This window comes from Platalea leucorodia, assembly GCF_965183815.1.
Source record: "Platalea leucorodia genome assembly, chromosome: 1".
In the NCBI taxonomy this organism is placed as follows: Eukaryota; Metazoa; Chordata; class Aves; order Pelecaniformes; family Threskiornithidae; genus Platalea; species Platalea leucorodia.
Window position 1 is genome coordinate 111,990,145 of NC_138823.1, and position 20,733 is coordinate 112,010,877.

Below are 20,733 nucleotides of genomic sequence, written 5' to 3' on the forward strand. Positions count from 1 at the left end.
ACACAGCATAGTCTGGAGCCAAGCCAGGACATACAACTGACACCACCTAGGAGACTGATGAATATTCTCCACCCATCAATGGGCAAAGGACAGACATCCGTTCCCATCATCTTGGACCTCTGCAGTGAGAGTAGTGCTCTAAAATTACTTGAGTCCTTCCTGGAGAGGTACGCCCCGTAAGTAGTGATAGGAAACTGTACCTCCACCATTGGACTCCTCAAACTGCGTGGGCAGTTGCAGAAGCCAAGAACTGTGGAAATGATATTTATCCCAAATATCACGTTGTTCACACACGTTTGTCTGATACCTCTACCCTGCCCTACCCCTGCTTTATTTGGACTGTGAGCTCCTTGGCTACTGATGATCGACACCTCTTTGTTTATCCAGCACCTAGCACAATCAAGGACTTTGTTGGGAGTCCTTTGCATAACCTAACAAATACTCTTAGTGACAATGGTATTTGTGGGGTTTCAAAAGTATCAATTCTCCCTCTTTATATTTTCAACAGCTACATGGAACAACAACCTGAAACAGTACTGAATCAAGACCCAGCAATATGTAGACAGTACACAACTTTATCAGTCCCTCCCCACATCAGTCATACAACCACTGCCACAACAGACCAGCTCCTGCATGAGCAACAGCCAGCTGCACTGGAAGAAAGACACAGAAAAAAAATTCAGGAGTCTACAGCCACTTTACCATTTCTATGCATGTCAATGGTTAGTCAGTGAGCACTGGAACAGCACACTTTGTTTAAGCTGATCTCTGTTTTGACCAGAATCACCAGCAATGCTCTGTCAGCCCAGATCAGGCAGAGGACTACCCCATAATCACTGACAATGGCAAAGCCCTTTAACTCCTCAGCTCAACTAACAACAAGCCAAGACATCCGGACACGGATATTTCAGAGACTCAGAAATCCCAGTAGATGTAGACCATGGCATATCTCCTCAGAATCACAGCTGTTACACTAGATTCCCACTGAATTTCAAATTGAGTTCAGCTCTCATTTTTTATATTCAAGGCATTTGGTGGCCTGAGTCGCTTCAGCACCTTCTTTACAAGACTGTACTTCTGTTACATATGTATGTTACATATGTATATGTATGTGTATATACATATAAAACCACAGTTATATATATTTTATACTGAATATGTATCACAATATTATGCTGTTTACATACTGTAGGTACTCATCTGTTAGTGCGAGGCATCCATGAAGGGGAAGAACACAGCACAATACTTTATATAAAAGAGAATACAGGCAGTGACAGGATTTTTCTCAATAAAACAGTAGGATAATATTTTACTAGCGTATTGTAAAACTTCATTTCAGTTTTGATCCACTAATTTACATGCATTTCTTTAACCTGTATTTAATCCACAACTTAGAAAAAGATCACACAGCTGTTTCCCAGGAAGATAATACCATGTATTTTTCAGATGACTTTTGATTACACCTTTGAATTTTTAAAACTCTTAATTGCGCCTAGATTTGCAGCAGATTCTCCTTCACCAGTTATTTGCAGGAAATGTCTCCATTTATAAGCTCTTTTCTAAACTATTTCTCTGGGACTGGATGACCATGAAGATATAAAGATCAGAGTGAGAAACAGTTTGTCTTTTTCAAATATAAAACACAAAAATTAAGGCTATAGATATGTAACATCTGAGCTACACAATATAAACTTCAACGGATCAATTTGGAACACTTGTTGATGAAAGCTAAAATGATGGAAAGTGTTTGGAGCGTTAATATAATATATGATATTTAGAAATGCAGCAATAACACTATTCAAAGCAAGTAAAAAACCCTAACATTACCGAGTCTCTACAGACCTTATATTGCCTGAACACTGAAATGTTAAGCAGATCACTTTGGTTTTGTTTGCAATGTGTTTTATTTTCAGAAGATACTGGAAAGAAAAATGAACAAATATCATAAACATTAATATTAGGAGTTGTTGTGGTTGAATTTTTAAAAAAATTACGTACGTATGTCTATTGTGAGAGCACTCCAAAACACTTCAGGTGAACATAGCAAAGATTTAAACTTAGCTTTTTCTGCTCTGCTAGAGAGACTACTTAATTTTATTTTTTTTTTTTTAAATAAAGGTGACTTCTACAAATAAAGCATATATACTGGAATTTTATAACATCTGGAAACACCTCCTGAGAACAATACCTGACAGGAGGAGCTGCAATGCTGTCAGGGCTGGATGAACTTGTATGGGAATTTGGGAATTACTGGAGACCATATCTTACAGATTATATATATAATGATACTGACATCATGAATATAGCAGAGCTGTGTGAGTTCCTGAGAGATTTGGACAGGTAGAAAGGTAATCTTACATGTGACATTGTTTGTTTGTAGTTCTCTGGAACTGCACAGGAAGGAAGAGACAGGAGGGGCTTTAAATGGACATATTGTCTTGATCAGCAACCTATGGATCTCTGCTACAGTTGCTAGGAGTAAAGGTAAATGCTCAAGACTTTCAGAAAAGAATCCTGCAGTTGTCTCTAAAAAAGGCTGTCTTACAGCCATTACAGCCACCTAAAACATTTACAGGCATGTCTGCAATGTTTATATCAATCAGTGTCTATGCCTAACTTCATAGCTTTCTGTCTTAGGGTCCATACAACTCGTAAGCAACACAGTATTAAGTAGTAAAAAGTAACATTTTCTTTTTTATAGCGTGCTGTATAATGACAGACAACACGAAAGAAAGAAGAGGAAGATTTTGATGTGGCTGTGACTAGAAGGAGAAACAGAATTTTCAATAGTAAGCTAAAGAAAAAAAAAAAATGACTGAGAATTAATGTGTCCACATCTCAAGTATAGATGCAAAGAGGTTTTATGTGATGCCTGCACAGTGAGGGCACGGTCCTGTTCTTTGCTAAACACAAGAGGCCAATAAATACATGTACCTGTGTCACAAGTGCGGTGACAGATAAGACAGATCTGCCTTCCTCCCACAGGGATATCCTATCATGATCACTTCTGACAGTGTACCTGAATGTATTCTGTGCAAGTGTGAAGATAAGTAAATAAAAATTTAATAAGAAAATACTATCAAGCAGGAATAATGGCTGGTTACCACAGATGCTTCAAACAATAAACAATTTTGGTCAACCTGAGGCTGATGGGAAATGCAAGAGCAAACAGTTAACCAATCTGTCCAGACATACAAAAAAGCTTGGTAATGAGAAAAAAATCCACGTACCACTAAGCGATAGGGCAACTTGGTTCAGATATAGCTGTCCAAAATTTGGAATGATCTTTGGAGCTTGATCCCAATCCAAGGAAGCCAAAAGGCCTAGTGAGTGACTGTCCCTTGAGAACTCTTCCCCAGGTGGATGTTCTCAGGATGAAACACATTTGTTTATTTTGTCTCTTGGTAACAGAAAATTCAATCCATCATTGGACTCTAAACTACCCACCCTGTTTCCAGTCCTCACAGTATCTGGTAAGCTATTGGGAGATTTTTCTTTCCCCACTCAAGAAAATAATTCTTTAAAATGTCAGCGTGATTAATAAGAGATTAATGGACTCAGCTCAGCACCTTGTCTGCTCAAATGTCACCTTTTGTGGTGTTTGGCGATTCTCTTTTCCTGAAGGACACAGAAGGCGACAGTCTTGATCAGACAAGAGGCGCCCAAGTGCACATAAACACAGACACTAGCAATTTTCAATTATACAAGTTAGCCAAAAAAACTGGTTTTATCCTTTCTGGAAGAATGTGTAACTCAAGCCTTTCAGTGTTTGTGATGTTACATTTGGCTGAACACCATTAATTTGAAGGATTGTACTTGTTGCATGTTGGGTGATCAAACATATTTGTGTCAAAAGAAAGTCTTGTTAGTGTTGTATGGAAAGGCTTCTTTCTTCTTGCTGAAACCTGATCTTCATTAACCCTTCATATAAGTAAGGAGGACCTTATATATGAATGTCTGAGCAAAGTGAAAATGTCTTATTTCTTACAACCTGCACACATTGAGCCATCAGTCTGCCTAGGCCTCAACACTGATCTTATATCTGTTACTTAAGAAGAACACAGACAGCTATCAGCATTTCTTAGATCAGATCTGTCTTGCAACAGGCAATATATAATAAACACCTCAGAAAAGTAACATGGCTGAACTTAACTAAAAATGGAAGGTTTTCATTCAAAACTCCTGTTATTTATACTGGATAGGATCAGAGTTTGTAGGATTTAATGGCATCATTATTTTAATATGTCTAATTTTGAAGGGAGAGAAAAACTACCACCACCAAAGATGAAGGCCAAGAATAGTAAAAATGTTGTTCGTGTTGTAGAATGGTATATAAGTCAAGAGGATGAAACAGATTTATTGATCTTCAGGCTTTATCCGTATTATTCTGAAGTCAGTGGAAAAACACAGATTAGAAGGATCAGAAGTGACGACAGTGAAGATGACAGTTCCATTTCATGGCAAATTTTGAGGTTTCATTAAATTCTTTTATTCTGTACTGGAACGAATGCAAAATCTTTTGTGCGTTTTATCAAAATTATATTGTGCTCCCTTTCTGACTGAAACTCAAGCTTTATAATGAAAAAAAAGAAAATGTATGCTTCTCTCTGTTTCACATCAGAGAGGGGACTGTGGTATAGCATATTTTTTTATGTTGATAGAGAAGTTGTATGGCCAAAAGATCCAGATTCAAACTCCCTTTTGCCTTATTTAAAACATAATTTTCAATCCCCAAAACATAAATCAAGGTAAAAAGGTTAGATTGATTGTCAAAACTGAGAACCTAAGGGCCCAGCTTTAATGCTCCAATTAAAATGGGAACTCTAATGTAGAGCAGACATAAAAGATTGTGTCTGTTTATGGTTGGAACTACTCTAAAAGATTTTAAACTATTATTCTAATCATAATTTACATTTACATAATTTACATGCTCATTTACATCCATAATGGGACTACTGGGAAAAGTAACAGGAAAAAAACCATGACAGCTAGTTTGAGATTCACAAAGTTGCCTTGTTTATAACTTCACCTGGTTGGATCCATGTCTTCTGTTAACAGTGCCCACATGTCTTTTGTATACAGTACAATTCTGACACTGTCACTGTCAACTACTGAATAAATGAAAAAAAGCTTAAATTTGAACATAAAAAACCTATATGCAAGGGACATTTTTGGCAAACCAATGGCGGTCTCCTCTCAACAACGAGGGCAGATGCTCACAGCCTGTTCCATTAAAATGATTTATAATACACATAAAAAGAGTGCTGCATTAATAAAAATAGTTTGGTAAAATAAGGAAAAGACTAATGAAAAATGTGATCAGGGAAGACAGACAATGAAGAATAAGGAGAGACGTATTATTGAGTATACTGTTATATTTCTGTTTGAAAAATCCTTATTAAACTGTAGGACCAAAGTTACTGGTACAAATGGGTCAAATTCTTCCTAAGTGGAATCTTTTAATTTCTCAGTTAAATCTTTCTGTATGTACAAGAGGCCAGATCGGAAAAAGAAAAAGAATATGTCATAATACAATAATCAGAAAGATGGCCAAAAGGGAGTTATTCCACTGAATTAACCAGATGGGTTTCCATGCCCAGCTACGGTGCTTTTGCCTTTCCTTCACTCAACAGTAAGGGATCAAATAGAATGTTTCCTTTTTTCCATAGCTATCCCAAATGAGCAGAAGTATAAAGTTATCCATGAAACAATTTAAACAAAAAATTAAACACTGGAACTGCAGGTTAGTATGGTGACCATATGCATTAATCCTTGAAAACACAAAGCAAAATATTAATTTCCTTCTCCTGTTGGAAAAATTTTCATTGCTGACATAAGCAACTATTACTGTTAAGTGGTAAATTACAGTGACTATTGTTTAAATATGGAAAGCTATGGATGCAATAAATGACAGATGGAAGAAAACTGACAGAATCTACAGATTCAATCCTAAATTTTTAAAGGTTTGTTTCTTTGGAGGAGGGTTAGTTTTTATTTTGTTTTTTCCTTACAGTTCCACAGGCACGTCGTGCAAGATTTTAGTGAAGGAGACTAAATCCTTGTCACACAACTTATAGACCAGAAAGAAACAATTTCTTGTCTCATTCCAGAGTGTTGGTAATTACTACTTTGGGCAACCGAAAGTCTTTGCTCGACAGTGTCCCTTTTCTGACATGGGGGAATGGAGTGTTCTGTCATGTGAAGATTTCATCTTTATTATAGGCCAAGAGGTTGTGCCAGTAGGAATGTTATTTTTTAAAGCTAACTTTTCTGCTGAGATTCCTATGCAATATCTTTTCTCTTCTTTCCTACTTTTTCTTCGTTGCTGACACTTTACATAGAAGCCAATCTTTTCTTTTGCAAGAGAGCAGAGTTCTTGGAAAGACCATATAATGCTTTCACTAGGAAATCTGTGTTTCCAGGCTGACTAGAGACATAAAACAGATATAAGGAATTAAGTATTCATCCAACTACGCCAGCCCTTCTCTCCCTTCAGACAGCATTAGGTTTTCTGGGTACACCACTTGCCATTCAGTGCACATCTAAGGCTTCAGCTCCAACAATGAAGCCTATGCTAGCTGTAGCTGGATTTTCAATCATTCAGTATGCTGAAGTGAATAAAAACAAGAAAAAAATGCAGCACAGAATGATGGAATACGTATTAAAGTAGTTCATGGCCTCCACCAAATACCCCATTTACAATGAGTTTTAAAGAAAACTTGAATTTCGGTCTCAGCACCATGGAATAAAAATAGCTTATTTTTTCCCCTCCTGGTTGCCAAATGTGAATGAAACAAATCCTATATAAAAATCACATTTCAACATTACAGTTCTTCATGCTGATCCTTTCATGGAAGCTTTTTAAAAAAAAAATTTGTCACATCTATCATGTCATAAATACTCAGACTGTTCAATAACACTGCTCTAAAATTCTGACTTCGGGGTTTTGTTTTTTTTTTTTTTCCTTATCTATGTAAAACACCTATCAAATATCTATTCCTACCCAAATCCCCTAAATTTAGGGTTTAATTCAGTTAAAGAAGTTAATACTTCTATCATATGAAAAACATAGATCATATTTCATTTGGTGAAATGAGCCATTCACAAAGGTAAAAAATGTCAGTGGAGGAATGGATGCATCTGCTTTAAAGAACCCGTTTGCCTCAATATTAAAAATAATTTTTCTGTTGCCAAGTAAAGACAGAAAATATTCCGTTTACATGATGACCTTACAATGAGGACTTGTTTTCATAATAAAGTTATCATTTAAGGATCGTAGGGAGCAAATGAAGGTTCTTAATTATTTTGATAAATTCTATGCCAAGTTAGTACACATTTTTTACTTGATTTACCTGTCAAGAGGAGAAAGAAGAAAGCTGATGACAAAATCCAAAGCATGCCAATATCTGTGTTGGGTTACTTTAAGGACAAGCTATCTTTTTAAGGGTTTTTCCCTTTTATTTCTGGGTAGATGAAAAGAGTTTTCCACTGGGTGAGGAACTGAACAGAGCTGTCACATAGTTCTCTGAAAAAATAGATCAAAAAACCCCCAGATTCAAAGAAAACTTTTGTTTTTCCTGTTAGGCTAAGCTCTTATGCCCTGCTCTATTGTTGCACTTCATTGGCTAATATTTTGTGTTCAGATCCAACAGTCTAATTAAAATGTGGAATCTTTTCACTCTCATATTTATATATATACAGATACATACATATATACACACACACACACACACACATGCAAACACATACAAGGTGCTCAGAATATTTGGCTTCTTCCCAAAACCCTTCTCTCTCTAGGATTTCTAGGGCTTTATAGCTTTGACATTCTAGAAAGTATTTGCTAATGTAATGACTTAAAAAATTAGATTTGCATAAGTTAATTATAGGAGAAGGGGTGGGGTTTTTTTGAGGTAACGTATGATTTACAATCCACATATTACTTCATGCAGAATATGTTGTTTCCTTATGTGTTGACAAGATTGCTCAGAATGAGATACCATCTGACACTATAAATCTGTATTTTAAATACAAATTGGTCTGTTCACACTGGCCATTTTTCTAACTACTGGAAAATGCCAACAGCCTCTGTGGAGGCAAGAACTACATTTCTGTTTTTTCCACTTTATTGGAATTGAAAGATAGATTATTTTTATGTGTTTTTTGCAGTTTAATACACAGAAGACTTAAAATTATTGCTACTGCGAGACCTTTAGCTATGAAAAAAACATTGGACTATGACCAAAATCTTTGCTAGCAGCCAGGAATAGGCAACAGCGTGGAAAACTAGCATTCTCAATATGGCTTATGACAATCTATGTCAATGCCAATGCTGTTCATTGTGCCCACTTCCATCAGTAAGAACTTCCTATGGTGATCTGTCATTACGCTCTCTGCTAGTTATAATCTTTTAGTCATCCAAGATTTTCTTCTACTAAACACACTGTTTTATGTATTCTATAAAAGATCATCATGACATAACTCCTGATGACTAAGTGTATTAATGAATATCCCATGAACATCCACCAACACATTGCCTCTCTCCATTGAAAGGATAAGTGAAATCAGTTTAAAATATAACTTCTTTGTGCAGTCCACAGTGCACAACGTATATAATACATCACTGAGTATATAATACATCACTTTCTCTTGAGCATGAAGATAATGATAAATCTTCCCTTGCCAAATCTCTTCCTGAAACAGAAGGTCAGTTTGCCCCCAGTTGTCCCTTGGCAATTGCAGTTTTACACATCTAAACTACAAAATACTCAACCTTACTTCATATCTCTATACTGAGACCATGCATCTATTCTGGGTGTGCACAGAGCCCTGACCGTGCTTAAGAGCTGTAATAAAATTATAGGGATGCTGTAAGAGATAGCTGCTTTGTCATAGTTATCCAACAAAACTAAAACTTGGTCTCACAATAAACTTCTCTTCCTTTGCCCCCCTCCCCTCCGACATTTACTGCTGCTGCTGACCAGCGAAGTCTTAGGTCGCTACAGCCTATTGTAACAAAAAGCAAACCCACTCCCAACATACAGATGAAGACTGACAAAAGTTGAAAGGCAAAAGTCATCTTCTTCAAATTTAAGACGACATTAGAAATTTTATATATAATGCTTGTGTCCATTTCAGCAACAGTGGACTTCTTTCCTCCAGTATAACTTACATATACTAATCCCCTGTCTAAATCCAGAACTACTTCTGATCGATAACAATTTTCACAAGAACTGCATGACTAACAGGAGGTCTAAATCTTTACGTCAGTCATAACAAAATAACAACTTATTCCAAGGATGTGATATCACCCTGTACCCAAAATTTGCTCTTGCATTCCCTTTGAACAAGAGGGTGTTGCTGAACCTTTTATCTGATATCTTTCATTCTTGGGACATGGAGAGCAGCTGCGTATTCCCCACTATCTCCATGTTGAATGAGTGTTACAGAGAACACAGAAGAGCAAGGTGTACCAAACAGCTGAACAATCATCACATGAACTGACAAAAGTATCCTCTTTTATTTCAGTTGGAAAATCTACTGTAAACATAGTTTAGAAAGATGAGGATGTTTTTTTTTTTCCCTCACTACCTCAGTAGTGCTGGACAACAACATTGCAAAATGTTAACACAGACCTCCTGAACAGTCAGGATTGCTAGACAGAAATTGTTTGAAGTCTAAGGTAAGGTTAAGTTTAGAAGAAACTTATCCATAACACAGTTCTCGTCCTAGTCACTGAAGAGATGTAGATTTGTTTAAATACTTGAGGTAAATTCAATTTAATTTTGTAATGCTGCTAACTAGTGAGTGAGTATGCGAACCAGAATTTATTATTGTCTACAGGAATTGGTTATTTTTACCTGAGGGCTGTTTCAGAAGAAAGACAAACTTTATGTTCAGGTAAAGGCCTATGGTTTTGATAAATGATTTCATCAGGGTAGAAGTGGCAGAAAAGTTTCTATATTATTCATCCTCAAATTTGAACTGGAAGGAAATCTTGGGATTTGATAAGAGCGTATACATGTGTATGCATGTGAGCGCACTGAGTGTGCACGTGTGTACATGAGTGACACAGCCGCCACCCAATTTTACTCGGTTTCATAACGTGGCAATCCATAGGAGTAAAGTGGCACAGCAAAGGTGTTCAGTGGGGAACTTGGGAAAGACAAGAACTAGCTGCGTGCAGTAGCACTGTCAGATATTCACTCATACCAGATTCTTCTTCCTCAGACTATGGGAATTAGGTCCAACATAACCATCGAATTGCAACACAAGTATGACGCTATGCCACCGATAACTCCACCTAGTCCAGCACCTATCACAGATACCCTCCTGTACTTCCTACAGGAAGGTGGTCTTAGTGATAAACACCACTTCCCAGGTGGCTCCGTTTCGCCTGTGAATGACAAGGTGGTCTTGGTGAAGGAACATGGCGTAGAGAAATCTGAGCGCTCTCCTGACTTTGTACAGTCTTTCCATGACCTCCTCAAGGCCCCTGTAGCCACTTCGTGCCTCAGCTTCTCGAACAACAGCATTGTCTTTATTTTATTTATGAAATCTCCAATGTACACTACGGGTAGTAAGTGAAGCAAAAAGATTATATTAGATTAGAAAGTACTACTGCAGCATAGAACACTAAAAGCACATAACAGCCTCCTGTAACTAGTAAGGGCATTCAAGTGAGAACTAAAATGTTCCGCAATATTTTAATCATTATTAGAATAAGACTTGGAACTTGAGCCAAACCAACCCCCTAGTTTCTGGGTACCTGAAACCAGTACACAGATCAAAATTTTGTACTCTTAAAAGCATTTTATGAATATCTGACAACTTGTTTTTGCTCTGAAACTCCTTCCTGTACCACAGCCTATTAACTTTTTCTGTTAGCATATGCCCTTTAAAGATGTCTGCGAATGTTTTAAAGCCTTTGAGAGTGTGTGTGTGCGCGCACATGCATGAACTTTCAGTATCTTCTGTAACATTTGGCCTGCATATGGAGAAACCTGTGATTTAAAACTAGCTAAAGATTACCAGACAGGCCTCTAAGCAACACGCAGAGATGAATGTGCCAAGGGACAATTATTAGAAAAAGAGAAGGAGGCTTCTAGCACTCAGTCAAGGGTATGCAGTTTATCGCTAAAATAAGCATATATTTCTTTAGTCAGAAGCCCCATTTTTTCATGACTTTAAGCAAACTATTTGGTTATTTCTACTTGCTCACTGTGATCAAGCCAAATAAATTAAGACTACATTTTTCATGAGTAACCAGTTACTTTGAATGCTTCCATTTTAAAGAGCCTCATATTACAAAGGATATATGACCGGCACTTAGAACAATTAAAAATAGTTTTGGAAGCAGGAAACAGCAAAAAATTATTTTAATTCATGGTCTTTGACACAGTGCGAGCTGGCACTCTTTTCTTGACTATGAACAATCAATCTGAACTCCCAAATGACACAGGTATTTGGCACGCAATTAGGGGCTGAGCGCTTCAGGTTGGATCCAAGGCCACTTGGATTAGATGATATCTACAGGATTTGAAAGCAATTATGCATTGCACACAGCTTTCCCCTCTGAAAAAGTCCCCAAGACATTTCGTGATTTGTACAGCTGGGTACTGCTTTCAGTGAATAATGTGCTAGTTTTGAGCCCACCTGAAAATGATTTACAAATTCAGGTTGAAATCAGCAATAGTTTGGCTGAAAAAAATTCCCCAAAGCCTAAGACACATCACTTAAACAAATTCCAAAGTGATTGCTTCTAAATTATGTTTCCATTTTGAAATTCATCTTTAAAGGGAAAGAAGGAAAAAACAATGTATTTTAAAACTCAACAAAATATTTTGATTTGGGATGACAGGGTTATACCTGACTGCAGGAAACCATTTCAGATCACCAGGAAAGGATTTTATCTTTGTTTTGACTGAAAATACAAACAAAAAAATATTCAGGGGCACCAAACAATCATCTCACTCTGGGAAGCAAGCCTCATTCACCTTCACTAGGATCTTGTTCATTCCCAAATCCAACTGCCTCTCTCCTTTTTTGAAATGCAAAAAGGACCAACTCCACCCTACGCTTCTGACCACATTTATTCCTCCACTCGCTCTTTTTCTTCATCTTAGGCCTCTTCTCCATCTGTCTGTTTGCAGCAGCTGGATGTCATTCTTTTTCTGGGGCTGCTCTATCGATCTGGAAGGATCCTGAATCCCTGAGTCACATCCTCTCCCTAAATCTTCCCTTCCTTTTTCTCTTTAGTTTATTTGTTTCAGGACTTTTTCGTGCAATGAGGATGCTACATAAAAACTACATCGTTCTGTAACTGCCTATTTTGAGATAAAGCATCATATTCAAGCTCAGGCAACGAATTCACAAACATCATCTGCAATCCTGTTTTTTTTTTAAGGCACTGTTCTACGAGGGTGGTACTAGCTTGCCAGTTAAAACCAGCAACTGCAGCTGGCAAAAATGCATGCATTTCAAAAAGTCTTTAGCTTATATACACAAACTCACTGCCAGCATTGTTTTTTCTCATAGTACGAGAGCTGCAAAAAGTTTCAGAGAAATAAATACAGAAGGGTGCTTCAAAGTTGAAAAACGAGCTCTCAAAACACACATGAATTTATATAAACAAAGATTAAACCAGATTAAGCAGGACCTACATTTAAAAGCCTTCCTGTAGGTGTATGGCTTTCTTTTTTCTTTTCTTTTTTTTTTTTTCTTTTTGAGGAGCAAGTTTGTAATTACCTGTCAAAGAACAAAATAGCAACGGTGTCTGGAAAGAATGCATTATTTAGAGAGAGTGACTACTTAAGAAAGAAGCTTTCATCACAGGATATATTCCATGGAAACATACAGCTTAGCTTGTACTATGAGATATTTTACTGCAACTTGAACTCCTGTCTTGACACTCAGTTTTCAACAAAAATAGCCAAGCAAGCCTCCCTCAAAACCCCACCTTTTCCCCTCCCAAAAAAACCCAGAATCTCTGAATGAAATACTAAAACTACTAAAAAGAAATATTGAAACTACTTTTTTAATTTGCCTTGAATTAAACTATAAAGCAAAGCTCACAACTGATCATTTTCCAGTCACACCGCATCACGAAAAAACTTAGTTGACAAGATGGATTAACACTAACATGTATTTGGGGACCCTTTACTCCCAGTCATCATGATATAAAAGCACTTAGTAAGTAACAATCAGCATGGTACGAAGGTGTGAAATATCAGTTTCCAATAACAGTTTCTTGAATACAGAAGATCAATTAGAGAAAATTCCCATCAGCGTAAGTATCAACATTTTCCATTACAGAGGCATTGTTAACATAACTCAAATTGTTTGTCTTTCCACTTAATGTGGATACATGAGACTGAACTCTTAATTTCAGTGCAGTTGCTGAAGTATATTAGGTCATTCTCATTCTAAGCCATCTGAGATCCTGCAACGAGCAGCAAGAAGTGTTTCAAGGCCAAATCTGTTGCTTTTGTGAATGCTATCAGGCCAGACACTCTCCTGTGCAGAGTTTTACTTGGAGAAGGCAGGCTGGGGGACACTATCAGGAAGCCATTTATAGCTCCCTAATTCTGCGAGCACCTGGCTGAGTCACAGCAGAGCACAGCTGCAGTGTGCCCTGACACTCTCCCCCTTCTTGCCTCCGGTACGGGATCAAGGGGTGGTGGGACAACTGGGTAGGGTGGCAAACAGCTTCGTGCACCAGGGCGATTCTCAGGTGGTCAGGTACAAGCAGGTTGCCGGTCCTTTCATTTGCACGCACGCGGCAAAGGTGGCTAGGGTGGTCTTAATGAATGCAGTGTATCTGAATAGGTGCATCTGAAGTAAGAGGATCAACTGCAATAAGAATATAAAGCTTCTTGAGAACACTTTTTGTTGATGTTGCTGTTACAAATAGCACACAGGAAGTGATTAATCCTTGCACATTGCCATGGTACTATTACAAACATGAAGCTTCCAGCTTAAGGACTATATATGGAACACCTTTTTCCCCTTGCATTTAAAAACAGGGTATTTACACCATGTTAATAGCCATCTGTCTTACAGATTTTCCTTTTTTCTCTGCTTATAGCATTGTAACCCACAATGTACCTTTTCCCTAACGCCATAAACACACCTTCAGATTGTTCTTTAAAAGAAAAAACGCCACCTCAACGCCCTTCCTCTAAAAATACAACAAAACAACTCCATAGCAGGTGGAGTCAGAAAAAAAGCAATTACTTCAGTTTTTTTATTCACTCTGCAATATTCCCCCAACACAAACATCAAATTGCAGGTGCATACGAAATACTTCTGTTATGACAAGAGCTACGTATCTTCGTAACCAGCGCTTCTCATAACGATGTGTGAACTAAATGCTAACTGGAATAAAATGGACAAAAGCCAAAAAAAGTCCCAAGCGGCCGTCATGTACAGAAGAGGGACTAAACCATGTGAGAACAAAAGGTCATGTGGCTGATGGTCCAAAGGGAATCACCATTTCCCTTTATTTCTTAAACTTCTAAGGCTACAGGAATAGTGTTTGCATGGTAGGGATTTGAGCTCACAGTGCTGAGGGGACACCGGCTGGCATCACAATCATCACAGTGAATCATCACAGTGTAGCAGGGGACAACAGAGACAGGGATAAAGGTTCAAGAGCAGAAATTGGCTGACACTTAAAGATTGCAGCTAGCAAAGTTTACATCTTTGTTATTTCCATTTCATAATAACGTCATGCCACAAACCATCAAAAAGGCATGATTTGACCCAAGAATTTAGAAGACCAAGACTTCTCGGAAGAAACAATCATTATGCTCTCTTCCACCCTAGGTGTCTGAATCCAGGCCGTTGTACTTTAAGACCATAACCTTCTTCACAAACCCATTCTTAAACCCGTCAAGCTCAATGGTAGCTAGAATGCTTGCCTTCACTATCCCTATGGGAATGTTCTACCTTACTTTAATTTTCAGCCTAAATATCCTCATGAACAGTTTTACTATGCCTTTACTTGCAAAAATGCATCTTCCACTCTGAAACTTGCCTCTTCAATTTATTTACAAGGAGCAAAAATAATCCCTATAACTTCTGTTTTGTTAATTTAAACAAGACACGCTCTTTATAAAGAGTATATCTAGCCAGGAAAATGGAACTCTGCAGCACAAGCTGGAAAATCTTAAGGAGTTAACTATAACAGAAAGGAAAGCAGATGACAGCACACAGGTATAAGCTTACTTGGGACCTTAAAACAGGTGCTCTGGTTTCTAATCCATGCTGAAGACAGTGCTACTGTACTTTCATTGCTTGTTACTTGCTTTAGTGAGAGTAAAGCAGATAAGGATATCCCTGTCTGACAGTCACACAGCTCTGGCAAAACAGACATGAGAAAGGTTAAGGATACAGGGTCACAGTGCATCTCCTTGGATACTAATAACGTTTTGGCTAAGGCATCACAGAACTTGGATTAAGATTTCTTAGAGGCTACACTTTTATTCAGCCTCTAAGAAATCTTTGGTTAGGGCACTAGTGGTACTTGGTAATTTAAGTAAGTCTACAGTAGCCGTGGAGAATTGCTGTCCCAGTGGGACCGTAAGGACAAGAACACAGAATATCCTAATCACCAGGCCCACGATCAGAAATCACCTGTATATTATGTGTCAGTTTCCTTTTAAAAATGTACTTTAACATGACATTTTTCATTATGAATAAAATTTTGCCTGTTTTAACCAGTTATGTAAAAAGAAGCTAATATAAATCATTTAACATAACCTACTGACTGTAGCTAGATGTGTTTTATCTTAGGATTTGCCACGCATTTACACTGCATTGATAAAAAAGGCAACTTCACTGAGTAACAGTTCACAGTACTTTTCTTCAGCCCTTATGATCTTTATAAGGAAGAAATCTTCTATCTTGTTGACTTCAAGAGCTAAGGAAGTAAGTCTTACTTTAAATTCATTGGCTTGTGAAGCATCTGCCTCTGTGCTGACTAGTAAAGCTGAGATTCATCCCATCTAAATTTGGTCAGATGAAAAGTGAGCGCCTAGTCTCACCTAGACAGGTGGGACGAACTGCCATCTAGAGGTGCCCCTGCTCCCTGTCGCTTCACTGAAAACAAGAGAGACTACAAAACCTGCTTAGAATATATGCCTAACTGACAGATAGCTAAAATTAGGCAAGATGACCCCCCACCTCACAATATTTACAGACCCCTTGCTTTGAGATTTTTTTGTGAAGCTTCTGCAGTTATTTCTATATTATTAGATTTGTATCTTTACTCATTTCTGTATTATTACATTTGTATCTTTACTCACCTTCTACTTCTCACAGTAAAGTATCCTATTCACTGTATGCTGCAATGAAGTGACAAGAACTTCTACAAAAAAGGTTAAAATACCCTGACTATGGACAAATGTTACACAGGAAAGGCTTTTCCCTTTGCCCACTTTGATTCCTTAACCTGTAAGCCCATCCTCAGGCACAAACTATGAAGTTCACTAACTAGCTAACTGTGAAGGAACTACGCTCGATTTACAATTCAAACGTTGGACACATACCAGGACTTATGAAGGGGGTTACAGTCCTTCATTCTTGAGAAACTGCCTTGTGACCTTATAAGAAAACTTAATGCCAAGACCGGTATATCAAGTTAACACTACCAAGCAAAAAGTTCTAAGTAATCTCTTTTGTAAGAGTCATTTAATAACACCTTCCCACTTAATCAGCCCAGAATCTTATTCATCTTCCTCATGAAAGTTGTTCTATACGTTAGTGTTGCTCCATGCCACTGACTCGGTTTGCTTGTTAATGTAAGAAATACTCAAACCTATACAGACACTATTCCTTAACTCTGTTTTGCAAGATTTTCCACAGATTTCCTTAGAAATTAAAGTTTCTTGTTATGCTGGGGTTAAGGTGCAGTGGGAAGGGTGTGGGCAAACAGGGAAGGGAGATGACATTTTAAAATGCTTTATAAAACACCAGATGTTGCAGAACCAACGGAGTGGAACAATGTATTTGCAATTATCAAAAGAAGAGAGTTGTTTGTCCGCATTTTTAAAAACTCATGGGATACTTTTAAGTCACTTAGTTGTGGTCTTTCTGTGTGTGAAGAACATAGCAAATGCCCTTATAGATTTGATATTTAAATGACACACACGACAAGGGAACCGCTTGATGTGGTTCAGCATTTGCTCTTGTTACACTCTGTACTAGGCTGTAAACATTCCAGCTGTGTGAATAATATAAAAACTATGCAAAAGCATTTTGCCCTTCTTAGTGTATTTTTCTTGCGCATGTTTGAGTTCTATAAAGTTGACATGGGCATATTACAAGGCAATGCTGGAAATGTACTACTGTACAGTTCCAATAACAGATGCGGGCAGCTGACAAGAAGATCCTACTTCCTAACTTGCGCTTACAGCTCCAGTTTCAAAAACCTTTTAGCTGGAAGCCTAAGAGCTATGTAGGTTTTCTATTCCATAGCTATAAGCAGGATAATTTCTATAACTTTTTTATCAATGGGAGAAGAAAATATTTTAACACTTAAGCATCCCTTCCTTCTAATCGCTAAAGAAAAGACCACATTCATTTAAAAACGATCCGTTCCTGCATGTTTAAAGAGCTGTTGCGGATATTTTATGCAAGCTGACAGATATTTTTGTTTGGAAACAATTCTGGTTGCACATTACATCACTTCTATATTGCTCTAGAAATGTTCTGTGGAGGCTAGGAGACAGAGTCAGAAGTCCTGAGCTCTGTGTTCACTCTGCCATTAACCGACTGTGCTCCTTTAGACAAGTCATTTAAGCTCTCTGTGCCTTGGTTTTCCCATCTGTAAAAGGCAGCAGTTATAAATATTCAGCTGTCTGACAGAGGTGTTGTGACTGCCAAAATATAGTACAAGTCTGAAAAGTGACTATGCAAAAAGGCATCTTCTGACTCAAAGAGCCTCTCCCTTGGTGAAATCCACACATGAATTCACATGGCCTACACACCACACAAGCTCCATTTTGAGCACTTAAGGAGAACATTGCTATACAGTGGGCTTGTGTAGAGTGGTGGATTTCATTCCCCAGAGGATACTTAGCCACATGTGCTGACTTCAGTGGCAAAAAAATATATTTTTATTGATTTTTCTCTCGATAGTCATGCAGAGCATAACTGAGATTGACGCAGCTGCAGATTCCGTTCCACCCTGTACTCCTTCGATACAATCATTTACTGTTCTTTCACATAGTGCAGCAACAGTGAGGCAACGCTATTGAAAGTGTTGGACCTGCCTACAAATCTCCAAGGGAAAGAATCTGAAGGCAGAGGGATAAAATGAGCCTTGAAGCAAATTGGACTGCACAGGTGTAAATAACTTGGTCAGCAGAATCTCTATAACTAGTGATGATGAGTACATTGGGAAGAATCCAGTCAGCTCTCAGAGCAAAGGCTCAGTTTGCAAGGAAAAGCTTATTTTTAGTTGCAAGCAACAATGATTTGATCATGAGTTACTGAGGACAACTAACATGGAAGGTTTCAACACCATTTCTGCAGCAGCTTTTCAAAAATCTTTAATGTATTAATACTTGAGAAGTACTGTAAAATCCTGAGATGAAAGACAATGCAGAAAGTATTACAATGCCTCTCCTTTGGGTTTTTTGGTCATTTACAGGAAAACAAATCTTTGCTTCTTAAGAATTCATCTGCTCCTTATATTCCTATTGTTTGTGTTTATGACATAATCATTTCCACAGCAACTAATTAGGAGAAATCAAGAATTATGGCCTGAGACGCGGCCTGTAAGGAGCAAATGAAATCATACAAAACACATAGGAGATTTTTTTAGTGGAATCTTCCATCTAGCTAAAAAAATGAAATGGGGAGACCGCAATACACTATGCAAGTTAATTCGTTTAAACTGAAGACCGAATTTTCACCTAAGACAAGACTGTGTCTTTTATTCACTGGCCCATTTTCTCCTTGCACATGTAGTGCACATTTAAGAAATAGGAATGGCTGGACCAAGTCAGATTAAAAGTCCATGCAGTTCAGTGGCCAACGGAAGAATGTCTGGTTGTAGAGAGGACAAATATGTGGAGATACTTTTCCAGCATGCTCTCACGGTAATTTTCAGCCAGGCATTTCCATCTGGAACTTCTTCAATGCAAGAGAATCAATCCTACTTCATGTAACGCCCCCATGCAAAAAGCACAGCAGAGTATTCCTTTGCCGACTCTCCTGGTGGCTTGGGATAAAGTGAGAAGAGGTCTGTTAATCCCTAATGTTCTTTAGCATGCTTTATTAGTCCTTGGCTATGATTATAGAAAACTGCTAAACATCAAAATCATGAGTGTCTGAGCAAGATTTTAATTAAAACTATTGATCCTGTGGTTGGGTGGAACAGGGCAGGGTACAGGCTGGAAGGAGCACTCAGGCAACTACCGTCAGTATCAGTTCAGTTGCATCTAGGGATGTTTGTCATGGAAATTTTGGCCACCCAGTGGCCCACCCACCCTTTTAGCAAAAGGTCAGGGAGGGATAATGACATACATCAGTAACGTGAAATTAGGACTAACAACATTCTGCTTTACCACATTCTCTTAAAACCATTTTGGCTCCCCTCGTAACAAACCAGTATTTTCCTCCAGAGCTGCTAAGCAGCTCTCCTCACAGTCTCCGAGTCAGAGAGATGTCCCTTTGTCTCCCATACTGCTTTGTGTCTTCAACAAGCTTCAAGATGCTCACAGATAAGAGGACTGTTAGGAGCTATCAAACAAGAGTTCTTTCTCAAAGAGACAACTTGAATAACCAGCAAGGAAGACGCGGTACAGGGGATTAAGCAGGGAATAAACCACCTTCTAAGGATAATCAGTTTGCAGAACGCTCAACTTTCTTCTTCTTCCTGTCACCAGTACTCTCCTTGGGGGACCATGGGAAGCGAAACAGAGAGGTCAGCAATGCCAGCTGGCCTACATGTTATGGGAATTCAAGGAATGATCTTTATTTTCCTCTTGTTAGATGTGTTGAACACACACAGCAAAAGGAAGGCATAATAAAATGGAGAGAGGGTCCTTGCCATTTATTATGTAGTGTTTGGCCCTTAGAATGAGAAGAGTGAACATCATTGAGAGAGATAAAACTTGATTGTAGAGGCTCCATTTCTGAGGTTAAAGGGAGTTTTTATTAAAGTGAATTCAAAGTTTTGCTTACTCACTATAAACATTTCAAGGATATGCTGTGTCAAACAGCTCCTTATGTTAAATACAATATATGACACTGATGTTTTCCATAGTTTATCATCGACAGAACTGGAAGTGTAATAGCAATGGGTTTTAACTTTCTGGGCAGACAAAGTCATTTTGATAATGGCGGCCACCAGAGACAGGAAGAAGTCTAAACATTCTTGATCTTTGGGGTTAGTGGGAATTCAGATGAATGTGGAGGGACCACACATGTTCTCTTGGGAGAAGGGTGCTGGCAGCCTTGTGTAACACACAGTCCTTTTTTGGCTCAGGCACAAAGGAACAGGAGAATCAGCTCTAAGAAAGTCACACTTCTGGACAGATGCAAGTCATTGCAACTGTGCGTACCATATGTGGGGAGTGGTAAGGAAGGGACTGAATACAAAAAGCAAAAGAGGGAAAGTGACAGAGCCCTGGAAAGTGGGTTCCTCCTGAAGCAGCAAGGGGTTTTAAGAACCATATACCATGCCAAGGCGGCTCAGGGAACTTTCCCTGCTGCCAGCTGAACTCT

The 20,733-nt window shown here is 38.2% G+C and overlaps 1 protein-coding gene across 1 annotated transcript in view; it reads right to left on the minus strand.

Moving 5' to 3' along the window:
- Positions 1-20,733, minus strand: part of SUGCT (succinyl-CoA:glutarate-CoA transferase) — a gene marked incomplete at both ends in the record, with an annotated part of 332,869 nt that overhangs the window by 87,705 nt on the left and 224,431 nt on the right. The gene's annotated exons all lie outside the window — the stretch shown is intronic.